Source organism: Ascaphus truei, chromosome 1 (assembly GCF_040206685.1).
Source record: "Ascaphus truei isolate aAscTru1 chromosome 1, aAscTru1.hap1, whole genome shotgun sequence".
NCBI classification, from domain to species: Eukaryota; Metazoa; Chordata; class Amphibia; order Anura; family Ascaphidae; genus Ascaphus; species Ascaphus truei.
Window position 1 is genome coordinate 95473120 of NC_134483.1, and position 16999 is coordinate 95490118.

At 41.4% G+C, this 16999-nt stretch overlaps 1 protein-coding gene across 5 annotated transcripts in view; it reads left to right on the forward strand.

Moving 5' to 3' along the window:
* The window catches only part of RASGRF2 (Ras protein specific guanine nucleotide releasing factor 2), a 331487-nt gene that overhangs the window by 78993 nt on the left and 235495 nt on the right, over window positions 1-16999 (forward strand). The window contains exon 1 of one of the 5 annotated variants that reach the window (XM_075592376.1): window positions 9586-10001. The exons of the other annotated variants lie outside the window; for them this stretch is intronic. The gene's annotated coding sequence lies outside the window, so the exon portion shown is untranslated. Of the gene's footprint in view, window positions 1-9585; window positions 10002-16999 lie in introns of those variants that run through there. 5 annotated transcript variants of the gene reach the window in all.

Sequence of the window (16999 nt, forward strand, 5' to 3'; positions counted from 1 at the left end):
CCTAGTAGTGCGACGTGCGACATGCGTCGTGAGGCAGGACGCGTCACGGGGGCGAGGCTGAAGACCAATCGTCATAGAGAGCTGGAATGTATAAACCTGTGTCACTGTTTTTTAGTTTTACCAAATACAGACTGGCTTGGCTCACAAATAAATAAGCGGGTGTATTTGTATCCAGCAATTTGCATGCATCAACCTACTGTATGCCTGCTAACTGGTCAGCAATTCATATTCCCATAATTAATCCTCTTTTATCAATGTTACCCTCTTATGTGATACTCAAGTTTCTTAGCCTGAGTAGATTGTAAAGCAGCAATCCTCCTCCAGAAGCCTACATGTGGTTAACTCACATAATGTTAGTGTCTTACCACCGAGCATGTCCTGATTTATTTATTTATTTGTGTGATCTTCATCTGTAGCTTCTAATGTCACCAATGTAACCTTCAGACTGCAGTGGGCTCGAGGAAAAGCTTCATTTTAACCTTCAGACTGCAGTGGGCTCGAGGAAAAGCTTCATTTTAACCTTCAGACTGCAGTGGGCTCTAGGGAAAGCTTCATTTTAACCTTCAGACTGCAGTGGGCTCTAGGGAAAGCTTCATTTTAACCTTCAGACTGCAGTGGGCTCTAGGGAAAGCTTCATTTTAACCTCCTGAACGGAGCATGAGATTTTAAATATAGAAACCACTGTTTAAAAGGGTAAAAATTACGATCAACGTGGACTGCTGCATTAATACAACAACCCCAAAACTACATTAGCTAAGCCACCCGTGTCTCAGAACGCGTCCTCGCTCTCTCTTTCAGAGACCCCTTGAGTTGCTATCCTCCTCTTAGAGCCTGGCATTACGACTCAGATATAACAAAAGACATGAAGCCCCAATGATACATCCAACATGACAAATCAGTTAGTTACATACTTATCTTTTCTTCTTTTCAGAAGTGAGGGTCATTTAGTTAAATTCTTTGGCCAAAGCATTTTAATCTTGCAAACCATGCCACGGTATCCCCTTTCTTGCTAGTCCTAACCCGCAAGATGCTCTCCTAACCTCTCTAACGGAGGGAGAACTGTCCTAATAGACAGGTCAGTCACAGGTGAGTGAGCAATGGTAAACAGTTTGGAGGTTTGTGACCCCCTCACCCATGATTTTAAGCTCACTAACATTAAATATTCGTGTTTTTTTTAGGGGGTGGTATCCGAATTGTTTAAACAATTTGGTGAATTTATTCGGGGTGCCCCTTGTGTTGCCTCATGCATCCTCCCAATCCACTGGTGAAGAGAAAGCAGTGCCCCTCCGTGATATACATCATACGTCAGTGGGGAACACAAGGGATTCAGACCTTAACCAAATTAGCAGCTGCCCTACAATTATACATAAATAAATATTTTTTTTATATGCACTGTTCACACAATTTAGTGAATTTATTCTGGGTGGACCTTCTCTAGCCTCATATAGCCTCCCAATCTACTCCTTACTTACCATGTAACATTCTGGGTGCTCCGTGACATACCCTGAAGCTTATGAGGTTTGGCACGCCCTGTGATTTACGGGTCATGCTACAACTGCTCATTTTCTAGGGAGAACCCCTACCCTTCGAGTCACTGGGAACCAGTTGCACTGACGTGATCGCTATCCCAAGGGGGGCTCACGTCGTTGCAATCCCGGGAAATATTCTGGTACATGCGGCTTCAAAAGGGTTAAAATAACGAGAGAGGCTAAATAATCTCTTGTGTCACTAAGCTTTACCTTTCTTCTCTTTGATTTCTATATGTACTGTATACGGTAACATATAACATTGTGGTTTACTACATAATAATTGTCTATTTTTTATCAGCAAAGATTGCATACCCAGGAATATATCTACATGTCTTCCACAGACAAGGATTCTGGGTACTGACATGCAAATGAGCAGCATTCTCTTAATCTGTGCTAACAACTTTAACAAACAAATAACAATGAGCATTACAGCAAAAAAATATTTTCATTAATCTTTCATATCAGTGATTTGTGGTAACATACGTAGGAGTTATTGTAAAGCGCGTGTGTATAAAGGGCATGATTTGTTTTGGAAACGACTGTGATACCAGAAATTCCCAATCAGTTTCAGATCAATGAAAGATTTTCAATGTGGTCAGCAGCTAGTGGTAGGGTTATTTGTTCTCATTCACCTGCCCTGGTACGGGGTTAAACATTTCACCCCCAGAGGATCAGCAGACCCTTCTGGTGATGACATGGTTAAAATGCAGTCACGAAAGACCAGCACTTCCCACTGAGATAAAGGCACCAGACTGGACAAAGCAGTTCAATAAAAGGGTATTTATTCCAGCCGGAGCCAGCAAACACAGCACAAAACACAGATCAGAGCTATACTCACTAAACAGGGGATTACAGGGAAATCCTAACTGTGACGAGGTGCCAGGCGCCACTTCAAAGGCTCATCTGGGGGCTGCTTGCACACTCCATAGGGGTAGGGACTGCCCAGACCTGCATGCTGCTATTCACGAGCAAGCACTTTTTAAAGTCCTGTTTTCCTAGTCTCTGGCAACAGTAAAAGTCATACGGTACAATGCAGATTTGAATTTCCCACTTGCATCAGCCCCGAGCCTTGTTCTCCACGTCTGTGGCGATCATCCAAGTCCCAAGGCACAAGCAGGTTTGAATCACCCGCTCAAGCCTCATTCTGAGTGTCTTTGGCAAAGCCTTCAGAGCACACTGCTTAGTCAGCATCCACGCCAGCAGCAGAATGAACCCCGGGGCTCAGATCGGGACCCCTTTACAGAGCTTCCATGCTTCCATTGAAAAAGCATGGGAAACGGAGCGGTGACCAATAACAGCATGGATTCTGTGTGTGGGCCCATCACAGTGTGAGAGCTCGCCTGTGTCGGCCATTCCACTGGAGGTGGGACATGATGTCTCCTGGATGGCCCTCCGCCGACTTAAACTTCACGTGGCAAAAACAGAGCTGTTCCAGAGATGTTAATAATATTATTGGGTGGATTTTAAAGTACTTCTTTCGTTTGTATGTGGCGCCTCTTGTTTTTGATCATCTAGTCCTCTTGCGTATTTTGATTCTGCAAAAAGGGAAGGAGGAAAGAACTCTTCTTTATACGGATGACGTCCTATATATGATCCTCATGTTCTCGATCTCTGTGGTTGTCTTATCTCCCAGTAGCATCATTACTAAAAAAAGACAGTGTATGTAGGATTGTCACTGTCTGAGGCATCTGAAAAAAATTGACATTTCAGCATGCTTTTTCTTTAAGATGGACTAGCAATGGGGATATTTAAATTTTTGGGGTATCCCATAGTATTTGATTGGGGTCCCTCATTCATCCTATTGTTTTTTTTCCAGATATACACTTGTGAGGTGCACATATGGCAAACCTTCCAGGGCAGATCTCTGTCACATGGGAGACTCCAGGAGTGGGTAGGACCTCAGTAGCCAGAACAGCAGGGGAGGTAAGAATGGTCTGGGTCACAGGCTATGGTCAGTGGCAGGCGGCAGGCAAGGATCGTCGTGGTCACGTCATGGTTCGGTGGCAGGCGGCAGGCAAGGATCATTGGGGTTCAGGCAGGGGTTGGTAGCAGGAAGGCAAGAACAGGGCAGGGGAGCAGAAACTGAGACCAGGGACTCACAACCAGGAAACAGACAGTGGACAAGCCAGTACATAGGCAAGGACCTTTAATAAGTAATCAGGACTCCACACGAACAAAAGCATGGGCTTAAGCATAAGGAGTCAGGATACAAAACAAAGGCAAGGTAGGAACAGGAAACTGGAAACTATAAGGACAGAGGACAGGAGCAACAGGAGGAGACAGACAGAGGAACCCCAGAGCAGATAGAAACCACAGCACACCCGGTAGACAGACAAGGGAACTGTGGCTGGGGGTAGGATGTCTAGGAAGAGTCTGACACTCTACTTAATGAGGCAACCTGAGAGGGATAAATTACTCTTTGATAAAGCTCCCGTAGGTGCGAAATGCGTCAGAGGTGGTTTTTTTGCCTATTCTCTTTCCTCCTTTTTTTTCTTATGTTGCCATGAGCCCAATAAATTGATCACCATGTCTCCGGCGTCAAATGATGCCGTGGGGTCACATGATGTCACATTGCCATGGCAAGGCAATGTCACGTGCCCCCGCGGCGTCATGCCGGAAACAAGTTTTAAGTTACAGAGGCCTCACGCGATCCCCCAGAATTTAATTTAAATGCCTTGGAGAAGTACACAGGGCCTCTACAACCGCCCCGCCCCCCTGAATAATCTTGCGCCCCCCAGTTTGCGCACCCTTGCTTTAGTGTGTACAGTAAATGTAACAAATGTACATATGGCAATGGTTAAGAGACTACTGAATTTATTTATAAAATGTTTTACCAGGAAGTACAGGCATACCCCACATTAACATACGCAATGGGTCCAAACATGTATGTAAAGCGAAAATGTACTTAAAGTGAAGCATGACCTTTTCCCCACTTATCGATGCATGTACTGTACTGCAATCGTCATACACATGCATAACTGATGTAAATAATGCATTTGTAACAGGCTCTATAGTCTCCCCGCTTGCGCACAGCATCGGTGCAGGTAGGGAGCTGGTATTGCTGTTCAGGACGTGCTGACAGGCACATACGCGAGCTTCCGTTTGCCTATTGGGCGATATGTCCTTACTCGCAAGTGTACTTAAAGTGAGTGTCCTTAAACCGGGGTATGCCTGTAATACATTGAGAGTTTCCTCTCATTTTCAAGTATGTCCTGGGCATATTTAAGATGACAAATAATACAGTACATAGTTACAAATACAGTTACATAAGTGAACAGGGTATACATTATATAGAAGAAGTAGCATGCACAGTTAGAGATAATATACATTATAGGTGTAAGCAATAGTCACAGACAAGATTAAAATGTGAGACAGCTTTAGTTTTTAAAGAACTTAGAATGGTGGTGGCTGTGAGAGTCTCCGGTAGGCTGTTCCAGTTTTGGGGTGCACGGTAAGAGAAGGTGGAGCGGCCGGATACTTTGCTGAACCTTGGAACCATGAACAGTCTTTTGGAGTCAGATCTCAGATGATAAGTGTTGCATGTGGTAGGGGTGAGGAGCTTGTTCAGATAGATGGGTAGCTTGCCCAGAAAGTGTTTGAAGGCAAGGCAGGAAAGATGAACTTTGTGCCTAGACTCAAGTGATGACCAATCTACTTATTTGAGCATTTCGCAGTGATGTGTGTTGTAGTTGCATTGGAGGACAAAACGGCATAATGAATTGTAGAGGGTATCAAGTTTGCTAAGGGGTGTTTGAGGTGCAGAGCAGTAAACTCTGTCCCCATTGTCAATAATAGGCATTAGCATCTGCTGTGCGATACGCTTTCTGACCAGCAGACGTAGGGAGGATTTGTTCCTGTAAAGTACCCCTAGTTTGGCATAGGTTTTGAATGTCAGGGTATCTATGTGCATCCCGAATGTTAAATGGGAGTCAAAGCATATGCCCAAGTATTTAAAACTAGTGACTGGAGTTAGGGTGGTGTTAGCGTTGGTTCTGATCTGGAGCTCAGTCATTGAAAGCTTTGAAAATTTAGCATTGGTCCCAAATACCATTGTTACAGTCTTGTTAGTGTTTAAAAACAGTTGGTTTGGGAAATCCAATTTTCAAATCTCAAAAGGTCAGATGGAAGTATGTGTTCAAGGTCGGAGAGGCTAGGGCTGTGTGCATATAAGATTGTGTCATCTGCATACATGTGCTTACAAGCTGTAGGAAGATCATTGATGAACACTGAGAAGAGTAGGGGCCCAGAACAGAACCTTGCTGGACACCACAGGTGATATCCAAGGGGTTGGAGTTGGAGTCTGAGTTAGACACATGTTGGGATCTACCTGATAGGTAGGAATGAATTCAGTTTAAAGCCTGCTTCCTTATTCTAGAGCACTGGAGTTTGTTAAGCAGGATAACATGATCAACGGTATCAAAAGCCTTTGCAAAATCTAGGAATATTGCACCAGTGAGTTGTCCTAGTTCCATGCCACACTGGATCTAATTGCAAACTTTGAGGAGAGTTACTGTGGAGTGTTTGGGCCAAAAGCAGATTGGAATTTGCTAGGGAAATTTCTCTTGGTATAGTAATCGCTTAATTGGGCGTAAACACGTTTTTCCATGACTTTGGATAGTATTGGGAGAAGAGAGATTGGCCTGCAGTTTGAGAAAGTGTTTTTGTCCCCACTTTTGAAGATTCGGACAACTCTGGCAGTTTTCCAGGTCTTCGGGACATGGCCTGCAGCCAGAATAGAGTTGATTATGGAAGCAATTGGTTTGGCAATGGCTGGAGCACCAAGTCTTTGGAACTTACATTGCAGTAAGTCAGGTCCACATTGGCTGCTTAGTTTTAGTTTGAGGAGCGCTTGTTGTGATGGTAGGGGTAGCTGGGGGACCTAATAAAGAGAAATCCCAGCTATTTACCCCTAAATCCATGTAACTTTGCAGCTATGTAAGGCTTATTTCAGCCAAATATAATTTAATATCTGGGGGAGAACAAGGAATGTATAATGTACCATGTCTGTAAGAATGCATTTCAAAGCATGTATTCTGTCTTCCCTGTGACAATCTTTTCCCCAGTTTAGAATTAACATTGTTCTGTGATGTGATTTGGGCTAGTTGTAATTCTAAGTGCTGTCTTTTACATAATTACCTTATGTCTGTATTTATGCCTGTGTTAGCAATTCCTCACAGATTAGATATCTGGCATTGTGTGGTGATGGAATTAACATGCAAGAAAGTAAATTAGATATTCCACTGTTTTAGTAATTTACTCAGTTGAAGCTCTCCATAGAAATAGATCAGAACAAAGGTAGGGGCTTAGTTAAATGAACCAGTTATCAGGTCTGAGCCCCAGTCACTGTTTCTCTTGGCTGGCTGCCTTGCTCAATGTTAAAGGATAGCCACCAAGGGGTATATAAGGAACACTGCTGATCAGTCCATGAGAAGTCCATCTCTGGAAAGGCGTGTGCAGACCATCTGAGAGACACTCTGGGAAGGAGTGGGGAGTTGGACTGTGACCAGCTGGAGGTTCATGTCAGAGTGGCTGCTCTGTGCATCACTCTGATATCCTGAAGCAGAGAAGCGGACAGGGTAAACCCATTTGAAGTGAGTCCCTGCACCTAGGAAAGGTAGATCTCATTCCCCAGACTCCCGTAAGGGTGTATATTTTTGTATTTTGTATTTCTGTGTGTTTACGAGGATGTATCCAATGTAAACCTCATTTTATTTCACTGCCTTGTTTTGTCCTGTGATTGATACCTTAAAAATAAATTGTGTTAAAAGTCCTGGTCTACCGTGACACTTGTGTAATCTCCTCTTCGGATCCTGGAACAAATTGAAAATTGTGAGCAGTGTCGGGAGAGGGTGGGGCTATAGGGGTACTCTTAGAATGATGTTCATGTTTGTGGTTTGGGTTGCGTTTCACTAATAAGTTAGTAGCACACCCCACAAAGTAATAATTGAATGCATTTGCAATGAGTGGGATTTGTCAGAGTAATATCCTTCTTAGTGATATTACTTGGTTGTTGATGTTAACTCACAGCTGCTATTTTATGGAGGGGGGAAGTGTAAATCAAGAGTGGCCAACTCCAGTCCTCAAGGGCCACCAAAGGTCAGGTTTTAAGGATATCCCTGCTTCAGCACAAGTGGCTGATTGAGCCACCTGTGCTGAAGCAGGGATATCATTAAAACCTGACCTGTTAGTGGTCCTTCAGGACTGAAGTTGACCACTCCTGGTCTAAATGTATTATGTGCAGAAGTAGAATTCCCAATCCTGGTTTTCCAACATGCTCCCTTAAATCAATGTTTATTGATCACAGCTTTGCCTTTCCCCTTTTTTTACTGCAGCGTTAACAGAAACAACCATCTAGCGCCCGCTCCTAGCCCCTCCTTTCCCAGCACTCTTCTCACCTGCAGGATAGCCCAACTCTGATTTGTTTTACATTTCTAATTATGGTAATTAAGGACATAATTGTTGTACATTTTTTGCTAATAATGATTTTCGCACATCAAACAACTAAACTTGCCAAAATAAAACACATGAAAGCTGCAGACCAAGCAATATCCTACATGTGAGTTTTTGTTAAATAAATCAGTTCTGTTCTATGAGAAAATACTTGTACAGTAGCATAAAATGACATTTTTAATGTATTCTAATGTAGCAAGCATTTTTTTTGTTTCTATAGTAACCATTTACAAAGTCACATCCCCTTCCTCTTCTGAAACAGGCTCTGGCACTCCCCTTTTTGAGCCCTGTCCTCTCTCTAGCAGTGCACCAATTGTATCTAGTGACTGCCTGGTCACATGAGCTTCCCCACAGAACTTTGCATCTTTGGTCCTCTTCTGCTGCACTGACAGCCATTTAGTGAACCCCTGAGCCGAATCTTCGCTGACCGATCACAGGAGAACGGATCGAACGGCAACTTACCTAATTACTTATTATTGTGTGGATTGTATTGATGCACATATTAAAGGGGAAAAAATAAAATAAAAAACCGGCAACTTGAACTGCTGCTTTAAAGACAAGTGCTTTTGTACTGAACTTGTAATAGTTTATTGTAGATGCATTTTGCATTTATCTAAACATGCAACATACAGGAATTTGTAATATGTATTGAAGCTTTCAGTGGAAAAGAAATGTTACTATATACTTGATTCATACTGGTTTTGTTCTCTGTATTGGTAGTATGCTGTGTATAGTGAAGCGTTCCAGTAACTGTATCAGTGCTGAAGAAGTGTAGATTTATTGCAGACTGTGCAATGTTTTAATGTACCAACAAGTGTTCTTCATTCATGTACTTGTAATTACAGTACACAGCCCTCTTTCACACGTTTCTCTACTTCGTGTGTTATATGAATATTGTATAGTCTGACGTATTTTCAGTGGTACTTTTCAATGTGATGGATATTTTAAAACATAAATCAGCATTCTTGAGACTCTCTAGGCAGATCTTTTCTGCAGATTTCCTTTACTGTCGGATAAATTTTGATAAGTGACATTATTGTGAGGATCTCGGCATTACAATCCTTAGACAAGTGCCTTCCAAACCGAGCAATTACTGCAGTTCCTACAACACTGAGTGCTTCTGATTAGTATTTCTGAGAACAACCCTAGGTACTGTAACTCAAAAAGTAGTAATTGAGACATTGAAATTAATGTGAAGCCAATCATCTTTATAGTTTGCATGACACCAGAAGCATCAAAGTAGTTAGAATGAAATGTTTATGTTGAAATAGGACTAGTAAAACCCGGAGCAGAAAGGAAACATTTGTTATTGAAAAGACTGTCATATCGCAGGCGTAAGTCAAGTCACTTAAATAGTACCTTCAGACATCCAAGAAATCAACTTTTGTCATATAATTCTATATTATATTGAATATAAATCATTTTTAATGGGCTGATTGATTCTAAGAAAAATGCATAAAGCACAACTAAAGCAGTAATCCCCTTTACACGTGGGAAGCTGCAGCCACCACCTTATTTGACATTATCAGTTCTTTCAATTGTAGAGTTCTTATCTAAAATATTACAGCTGAGCCTCCAAGATTAGTGGCCTAATGGCGTTGGCACTGTCATTGTAATGAGTTAAATTAGACAAAGCTCTTTATCTTCCTGAGCCATGGGCATTAACCTTTATGTTGCCGGAAGAGGCGATTTTTGCGCCCAGCCCTCAGTTATTCAAATGGAAGTTCCTCACTAGAAAACGAACAATAATCGCATAGCATTTCCTGACCATCATAACATCCCCAAAGCTGAGGGCTCTTAGGACATTCAGGGATCATCATAAGGTCACCATGAGAGATACAAATAGATTGTAAGCTCTTTGGCACAGAGCTTGATCTATCTTGCAGTGCTAGATTAAAAAAAATGACTATATTCGGAGCTCTCCTACTTTACAGTTTCTTGCATCTTCAATAGCTTGGAGTGAGAAGATGAGGCAAGGAATGATGATGAAGCATCGTGATATTAAACAGCCTACTCTGTACGGTAAGTGCAGACGTATAGCTTCATCCAAACACATCAGATGATTATAATCTTATGATTCTAGTCTGCATATATTTTAATTAAGTCCGTGACTTTGGACTTCTTGAATGCATTTAGAGCCAGTTTGACTAACCATTGGTAAAACGTAATGTATGGTCTTGGTGTCTAAATGGACACACCGAAGACAAAATAAACTGTTTTAAACAACATACTAATATAATTTATCACCTGCAAGTGAAAATGTTATGTCTCTGTGTCCTGCATAAAGTAGATCCAATTTTCTTGTTACTGGAGGCATTAATCTTATCAATAAGACATTATAGTGGCCCATTTATTCCAGCTTCCATTAATTCACTTTGATCCTAGGAGGGACTTTGCCTTAAAGACAGTCCTCTGCTGTTGAAACAAGTAACATACTATTCCTATTAAATTCAAGGGCACTTAGAATACATTAAAGTACATTGGACATTTAGTAGAATTTGTCGGATCCACAAAGGCTACTGGGCAGATGGGGAATGAAAACTGCCTGTAAAAATAGCAAGCACCAGAGGCCAATGGATTTTTAATAAAATCAATGTCGCGTTACCTTTTAAATCTGATTTGCTACAGTATACATTTTCATTTGAGGACATAGACATATGCATCTAATAACTACTGTGTTTTGTGTCCAAACAGATGTTTGTTTTTAGATATCCAAGTTACATTGTGCAGAATTGTAGAAACATTGGGCTCTTGTTGATATTAGCCCCTTTGTTGCCAGGAGGACTCTGTGGCAGCAAAGAAGCTGAGTTTTTAGTAACAAGGACATGTGATTTTGATGATACAAAGCCATAATTTCATAACTGGTTACAACCAGGAGTTTCTTATTATTAAGTAGTTTGTCAATTGCGTTGCTCCAAAGGCAGACAGACCCCTTTGGCGCAGCTGAAGGGCAGCTAAAGGGTGTGAGCTGTTTGCTGCCATTCGTTGATGTTTGATGTTAAAGCTTCTCTATTTCATTCTGAAACTCACCAGCCCTTTATCCCCTGTACCCAAATTTCCAACTCTATCTGTCCATGAAATGTCTGTGAATTGACTGTTTAACCCTGTTCTTTTAATGTAACCATGTATTGTTATAACTTTGTGCCCAGGACATACTTGAAAACAAGAGGTAACTCTCAATGTATTACTGCCTGGTAAAACATTTTTATAAATAAATACAATTGTGTAGCAGAGAAAGTATGTTTTGATGCACTTCTCCGTTTTTTGAGACAGTTGTCTACATTGTAGACATTGTCTCTCACATCTGGTGCGGATTGTTAACAGAAAGTTGCATCACTGGAGACCTGATATTGTTTATGCACATTCAAAGGAGAAAAATTGACGAACAGTGGCGCACAACATGGTACATCTCATTATAATCTGTGAATATCCTAATTGCTTCTTAACTTCTCCTTTTGATACTCCCTCCTCAAATCACAAGATGATGCATGTGGAGCAAAAGAGCAAATAGACTAATACATTGAAACAAACAGCTGACCTGAATTTGATCAAACTTGGCAGTGTGATAAAGAACAATACAAGCCAGCAACAAAATATCTCAAGCACTGAATTTCTGAAACCTGCAAACATCTATGTTTTACATTGTAAGCTACTATAGTTTGCCTCTCTACAGCATAAATTGGGTTGGATGAAAACAAGAATATTCGGAACATCATTAATTTAAATAGAAAAAAATAGAACTACAGAGCCGTAAGATGTGTCTTGGTCTGTAATAGAATGATGGAGATGGAATCTGTAATTTATTAGCTCAATTATAAATCCACGTGGGGCTGTGGAAATGTTTGTTCAATCCGTGAGAGGAGTATTGTGAAGTCAGTTTATATATAAACTCCAATTATGGGTATAGATCATTCACATATGGAAAACAAGAGGGAGGCTACCTTTCCCTGCAGATGAATGTTGATTTCAGTGGATCCCCTCATCCCTGAAGGTGTACCCTGGAGTGCAGCCGCAAGCTGACGGATAAATCACCAGTTGACTCGATATTGTGAAACAAGTCAAACTTTGATTGTACTCACCACTTGGTTGGTTCTACGGCTCTGACTGTGTGCTTCCTGCCAACGAGTATGACAAAAGACAGTAATCCACAACAAAGCAAGGAGAGGCGGTGCACTGCAAAATTAAATAGGGCAAAGCACAAAAAGTAATTAAAAATATTGTTTTATTGGGCACGTGACAACATAAAAATGGATAAACAGAATAGGCAAGAGTTACTCTTACGCGTTTCGCACCAGTGGGCACTTTATCAAAGTGATAAAGTACCCACTTGTGCAAAATGCGTAACAGTATCTGTTGCCTAATCCGATTATCCATTTTTATGTTGCCACGAGCCCAATTAAGCCTTTGGGGCCTATTCTAGTAACCTTCATAACCCACTTATCAAGGCTTTTTAGCTATCATCCAAAAATGCCTACAGCGATTCAGAAAGCCTCGATAAGTGGGCGGCGAAAGCATTAATCACCATTTTTTTCTGTCATTCATAACATATCTTTAAAACCAGAGACAGAACATAAAACACAGACAAAGCTCAGTTTTTAGCACATCCAGTGAGACTCATACACGGTACAGTGCCTAAATATATATGTATAATTATCTAATAAGTAAAATGGTCTTTTAGTTTGACATTTTTGGCCAAAATTGTTGTAAGCCCCTGAGCCAACGCCAAGGCAGACCACATATCAGGGGTCCCTAACGCTAATATAAATTCTTAATAACCTGTGTAATAACAGGAAGAATGATTTATAGTAAATCTGTCAATATTAGTTGCAAAGTTCTGAGTCTGACTGAAGCTTTTATTAACCTGTACATTACCAGGAAAAGCACTCTGTATTAGAGATGTCACAGCCAAACTGCAAGCAGGCAAGTTCCCCTGAGTGGAAGATGCTATGGAGTGAGCCCATAACCATTTAAATGTGGGAGGGGGTGAGCTTAAATTAGGAAGGAGGTTGCCACCCTCCAATCAGCCATGACTAGCTGGACAAGAATTGTAAAACATACTGGACACCTAACAAGCTCCTATTGAACCCCCAAAATGACCACAACATATATATAAGCATATGAGTGTCACAGAGGAGTGCTACTGAGCATGGCAATATATATTTTTAAAACCAGAGACAGAACATAAAACACAGACAAAGCTCAGTTTTTGGCACATCCAGTGAGACTCATACACGGTACAGTGCCTAAATATATATGTATAATTATCTAATAAGTAAAATGGTCTTTTAGTTTGACATTTTTGGCCAAAATTGTTGTAAGCCCCTGAGCCAACGCCAAGGCAGACCACATATCAGGGGTCCCTAACGCTAATATAAATTCTTAATAACCTGTGTAATAACAGGAAGAATTTTTAAAAATATATATTGCCATGCTCAGTAGCACTCCTCTGTGACACTCATATGCTTATATATATGTTGTGGTCATTTTGGGGGTTCAATAGGAGCTTGTTAGGTGTCCAGTATGATTCATAACATATCGCCAAGTGAGCCACGATAAGCCACTTATCAGTAGGTTTTGAAACTCATGCAATTCTAGTAGCCTCGGTAATATAATCGAGGCTCTAGAATTGCGAGATACTCCTAAATTCCTCTCGTCAGAAAAAGTTGGCGTGAAGCTGGTGAGAAGCTTCTGAGGCGGCGGCGAGAGAGGGACTTAGAAAAAAAAATGCATTTTTCCTGCATTGGATTGATGCCGGGGGTCTCCGGAGCTGATACACATTAAAACCAGCACCGGTGATACCTGGCATGAATCAGATGGATGAAAAATGCATTTACAGGCAACTTCATTAACTTAGCGGCTAGCCGCAAAGGCAATCAAGGGGTTAACTACTGGTGCCATGTTTATTATGGGTAGTGGGGGTGGGTGAAGGTGGTATTTGGCCTTTGGTGGGTGTTTAGGCCTTGCGGTGGGGTTGCAGGTGGAGTCATCCCCTTCATTACCTTAGTGGTTAATATCGCTAAGGTAATGAAAGGGTTAACCCCTACCGCTACCCACCCGGTAGGTATAAAAATCCACCAAGGGCCAAATGCCAACTCCACCCATCTTTGCTACCCACAATAAACATTCAAAAACCCAAAAACCCTACTATACACCTCCTCTATCCCTAACAACCCCCCCCCCTCTCTCAACACATACAGTACAGTAATGGGAAAAATTACAATTATCCAGATATGGATAATAGCTCATTTGCCCATTCTAAATCAAACATTAGCCAGCCAGCATAAATCAAGTAAATAAAACTTCTACTTACCCCTGCCATCATGAAGGGTGTCCTCATCACCATACTCCAGGTCCATGTCCTCCATTGGCAGGAAGAGTACAAGAAAAAATAAAATTTCTGAGCCCCTAACCCCTTAATCACCTAGCAGTTAATAACCGTTATAGTAATTAAGGGGTTAACCCACCCTCACCCGCTACCCACCAGGAGGCCTAACCACCCACCCCGGCACAAGTACCCCCACCCTCTACCCATTGATTGGCACAGTGGTACATCATACCCATATAATATGGGCATGATAAGCAACTATAGCAGTCAATGGCCAACCTATACAAAAAAATAATGTAGACGAAAAATACACAACTATTAAATAAATACACAAGCACCTATACACCACACTAATAAAAGAACTACAAAGCCTCAACTACAGATGCAGCCACCAGTATCCAATCACTTGCCTTGGTAAAAACTAAGGCATCTCACAGTAAATGCCTCAAAATTTCTTTGAGATTCTGCTGCCAGACTAATGGCCCATCGGATTAACACAGCAGGGGTCCCTTCAATCCCATTCAGTTTCAATGGGATTGCAGGGACCCCCCGCTCTGTTAGTCTGATGGGTCATTAGTTTGACTGCAGAAATCTCACAGAAATTTTGCAGTTTATTGGGAGATTGCCCCAGATTTTCCAAGGCACGTGATCGGATACTGGTGGCTGCATCTGTACAAATCAATAAAATTATTCTAACACCAAAACCGCAAAATAATTAAAATTATGTTATACCAAAATACAAGAATACAATTAAATACACACTTAACCAACAAAACAATTCAAGAAATAAAACCGCTAACCAATCCTAAAATGTCATCAAAACAAGCCATCCAAATACCAAACAATTAAGTGAAAACAATAAACAGAAATGGAAAAAATAACAATCAATTGTAAACAAGCATTTGCCAAAAAATGCATTGCCTGGCACTGTATTTATCTGTACCCTAAAGGGGCACAGATTAATACATTAGCAGCCGGTTTTATTTCTTGAATTGTTTTGTTGGTTAGGTGTGTATTTAATTGTATTCTAGTATTTTGGTATAACATAATTTTTATTTGTTTGTGGTTTTGGTGTTAGAATAATTTTATTGATGTGTAATTGAGGCTTTTGATTTCTTTTATTGTTGTGGTGAATAGGTGCTTTTGAATTTCTTTAATTGTTGTGTATTGTTGTGCTTGATGATTTCTTTAGAGGTTGGCCATTGACTGCTATAGTGGCTTATCATGCCCATATTATATGGGTATGATGTACTACTGTGCACATCAATGGGTGCCGAGATGGGTGGTTAGGCCTCCCAGGTGGCTAGCAGGTGAGGGTGGGTGAACCCTTTAATTACTATAGCGGTTATTAACCGCTAAGGTGATTAAGGGGTTGGGGGCCATTAGATTGTATTTTTTCTTGTACTCTTGCTGCCAGGAGAACATGGACCTGGAGTATGGTGATGAGGACGTCCTTCATGATGGCAGGGGTAAGTAGAAGTTTTATTTACTTTATTTATTCTGGCTGGCTAATGTTTGATTTTGAATTGGCAAATGAGCTATTATCCATATCTGGATAATAGTAATTTTGCCCATTACTGTACTGTATGTGTTGGTGGGGTTATTGGGGTAGAGGAGGTGGGTAGAAGAGTTGTTGTGTTTATTTTTGTTTAATGGGGGTAAAGGGATTGGGTGAAGGGGGTAAGCCCCTAGGGTGGGTGTTTAGGCCTTCCGGGGGGTAGCAGGACTGGCTAACCCCTTCATTACCATAGCTATACCCACCGCTATGGTAGTGAATGGGTTAACTCCACCGCAACCTTCCCGGCACGCCTAACCACCCACCCTTGGCTTACTTCCCCTTCATCCACCCCCTCTTCCCCCCATCCACCCCCTTCATCCACCCCCAAAAATAGGCTATTGAAGTTGAACCCCTTCATTGCCTTAGTGGCTAGCTGCTAAGGTAATAAAGCTGTTCTAATAAAAATGTTATTACTAGTGTACGTGAGCAGAGGGTCTCCGGAGCAGAACCGTGTTGATTTCAGGTCCGGGGACCCCCTGTTTCCCGAGATACAGGCCCCGTTATGGGGTGCCAGTATCTCCTATGCATTTAAATGTCTCGCTTCATGTGACCGGGACATTTAAATGCATAGAAGATACCGGCACCCCTGTGTTTTGTGTTTTATTGGAAGCTTCGGAATTATCTCTGCTTTTAGGGTCCGCATTTGACATACATATGTGAGAGCAGGTAGAATAACTTTTCCTTTAAGGCAGCGGGGGAGTTTCCATTGAAAGATGATCTTGTTTCTTCAGGTACCCAAGTAAGTTATGTGAATAAAAAGATTACAAAAAACCTCAATGAGCACTTATGGACACATTCACATGTCTGACACAGGTCCACAAACATGCCTTGCCCCATAATCGCACAGCATAATGTTCTTCCACTGCTGCAAAGGATTCTGGGTAATGACATGCAAATGAACACTCACAGTGTGTAACTTTGTTTTGCTTCTTATCCACTTTAACATGGATCCCTATAAGCATATGCCTGCTGTTTTACACAGCTTTAAAAGCAAAGCCTGGGTTAAAGAAGTACCTGTCCAGTAAACCTACTCAGACAGCTATTACAACCTTTTTTCTTCCAAATTCGTTCCATCCCATCTCTATTTTCCTATTCATGTCATTCATAAGATTCCCATTCGCTCATTGATACTGGCTG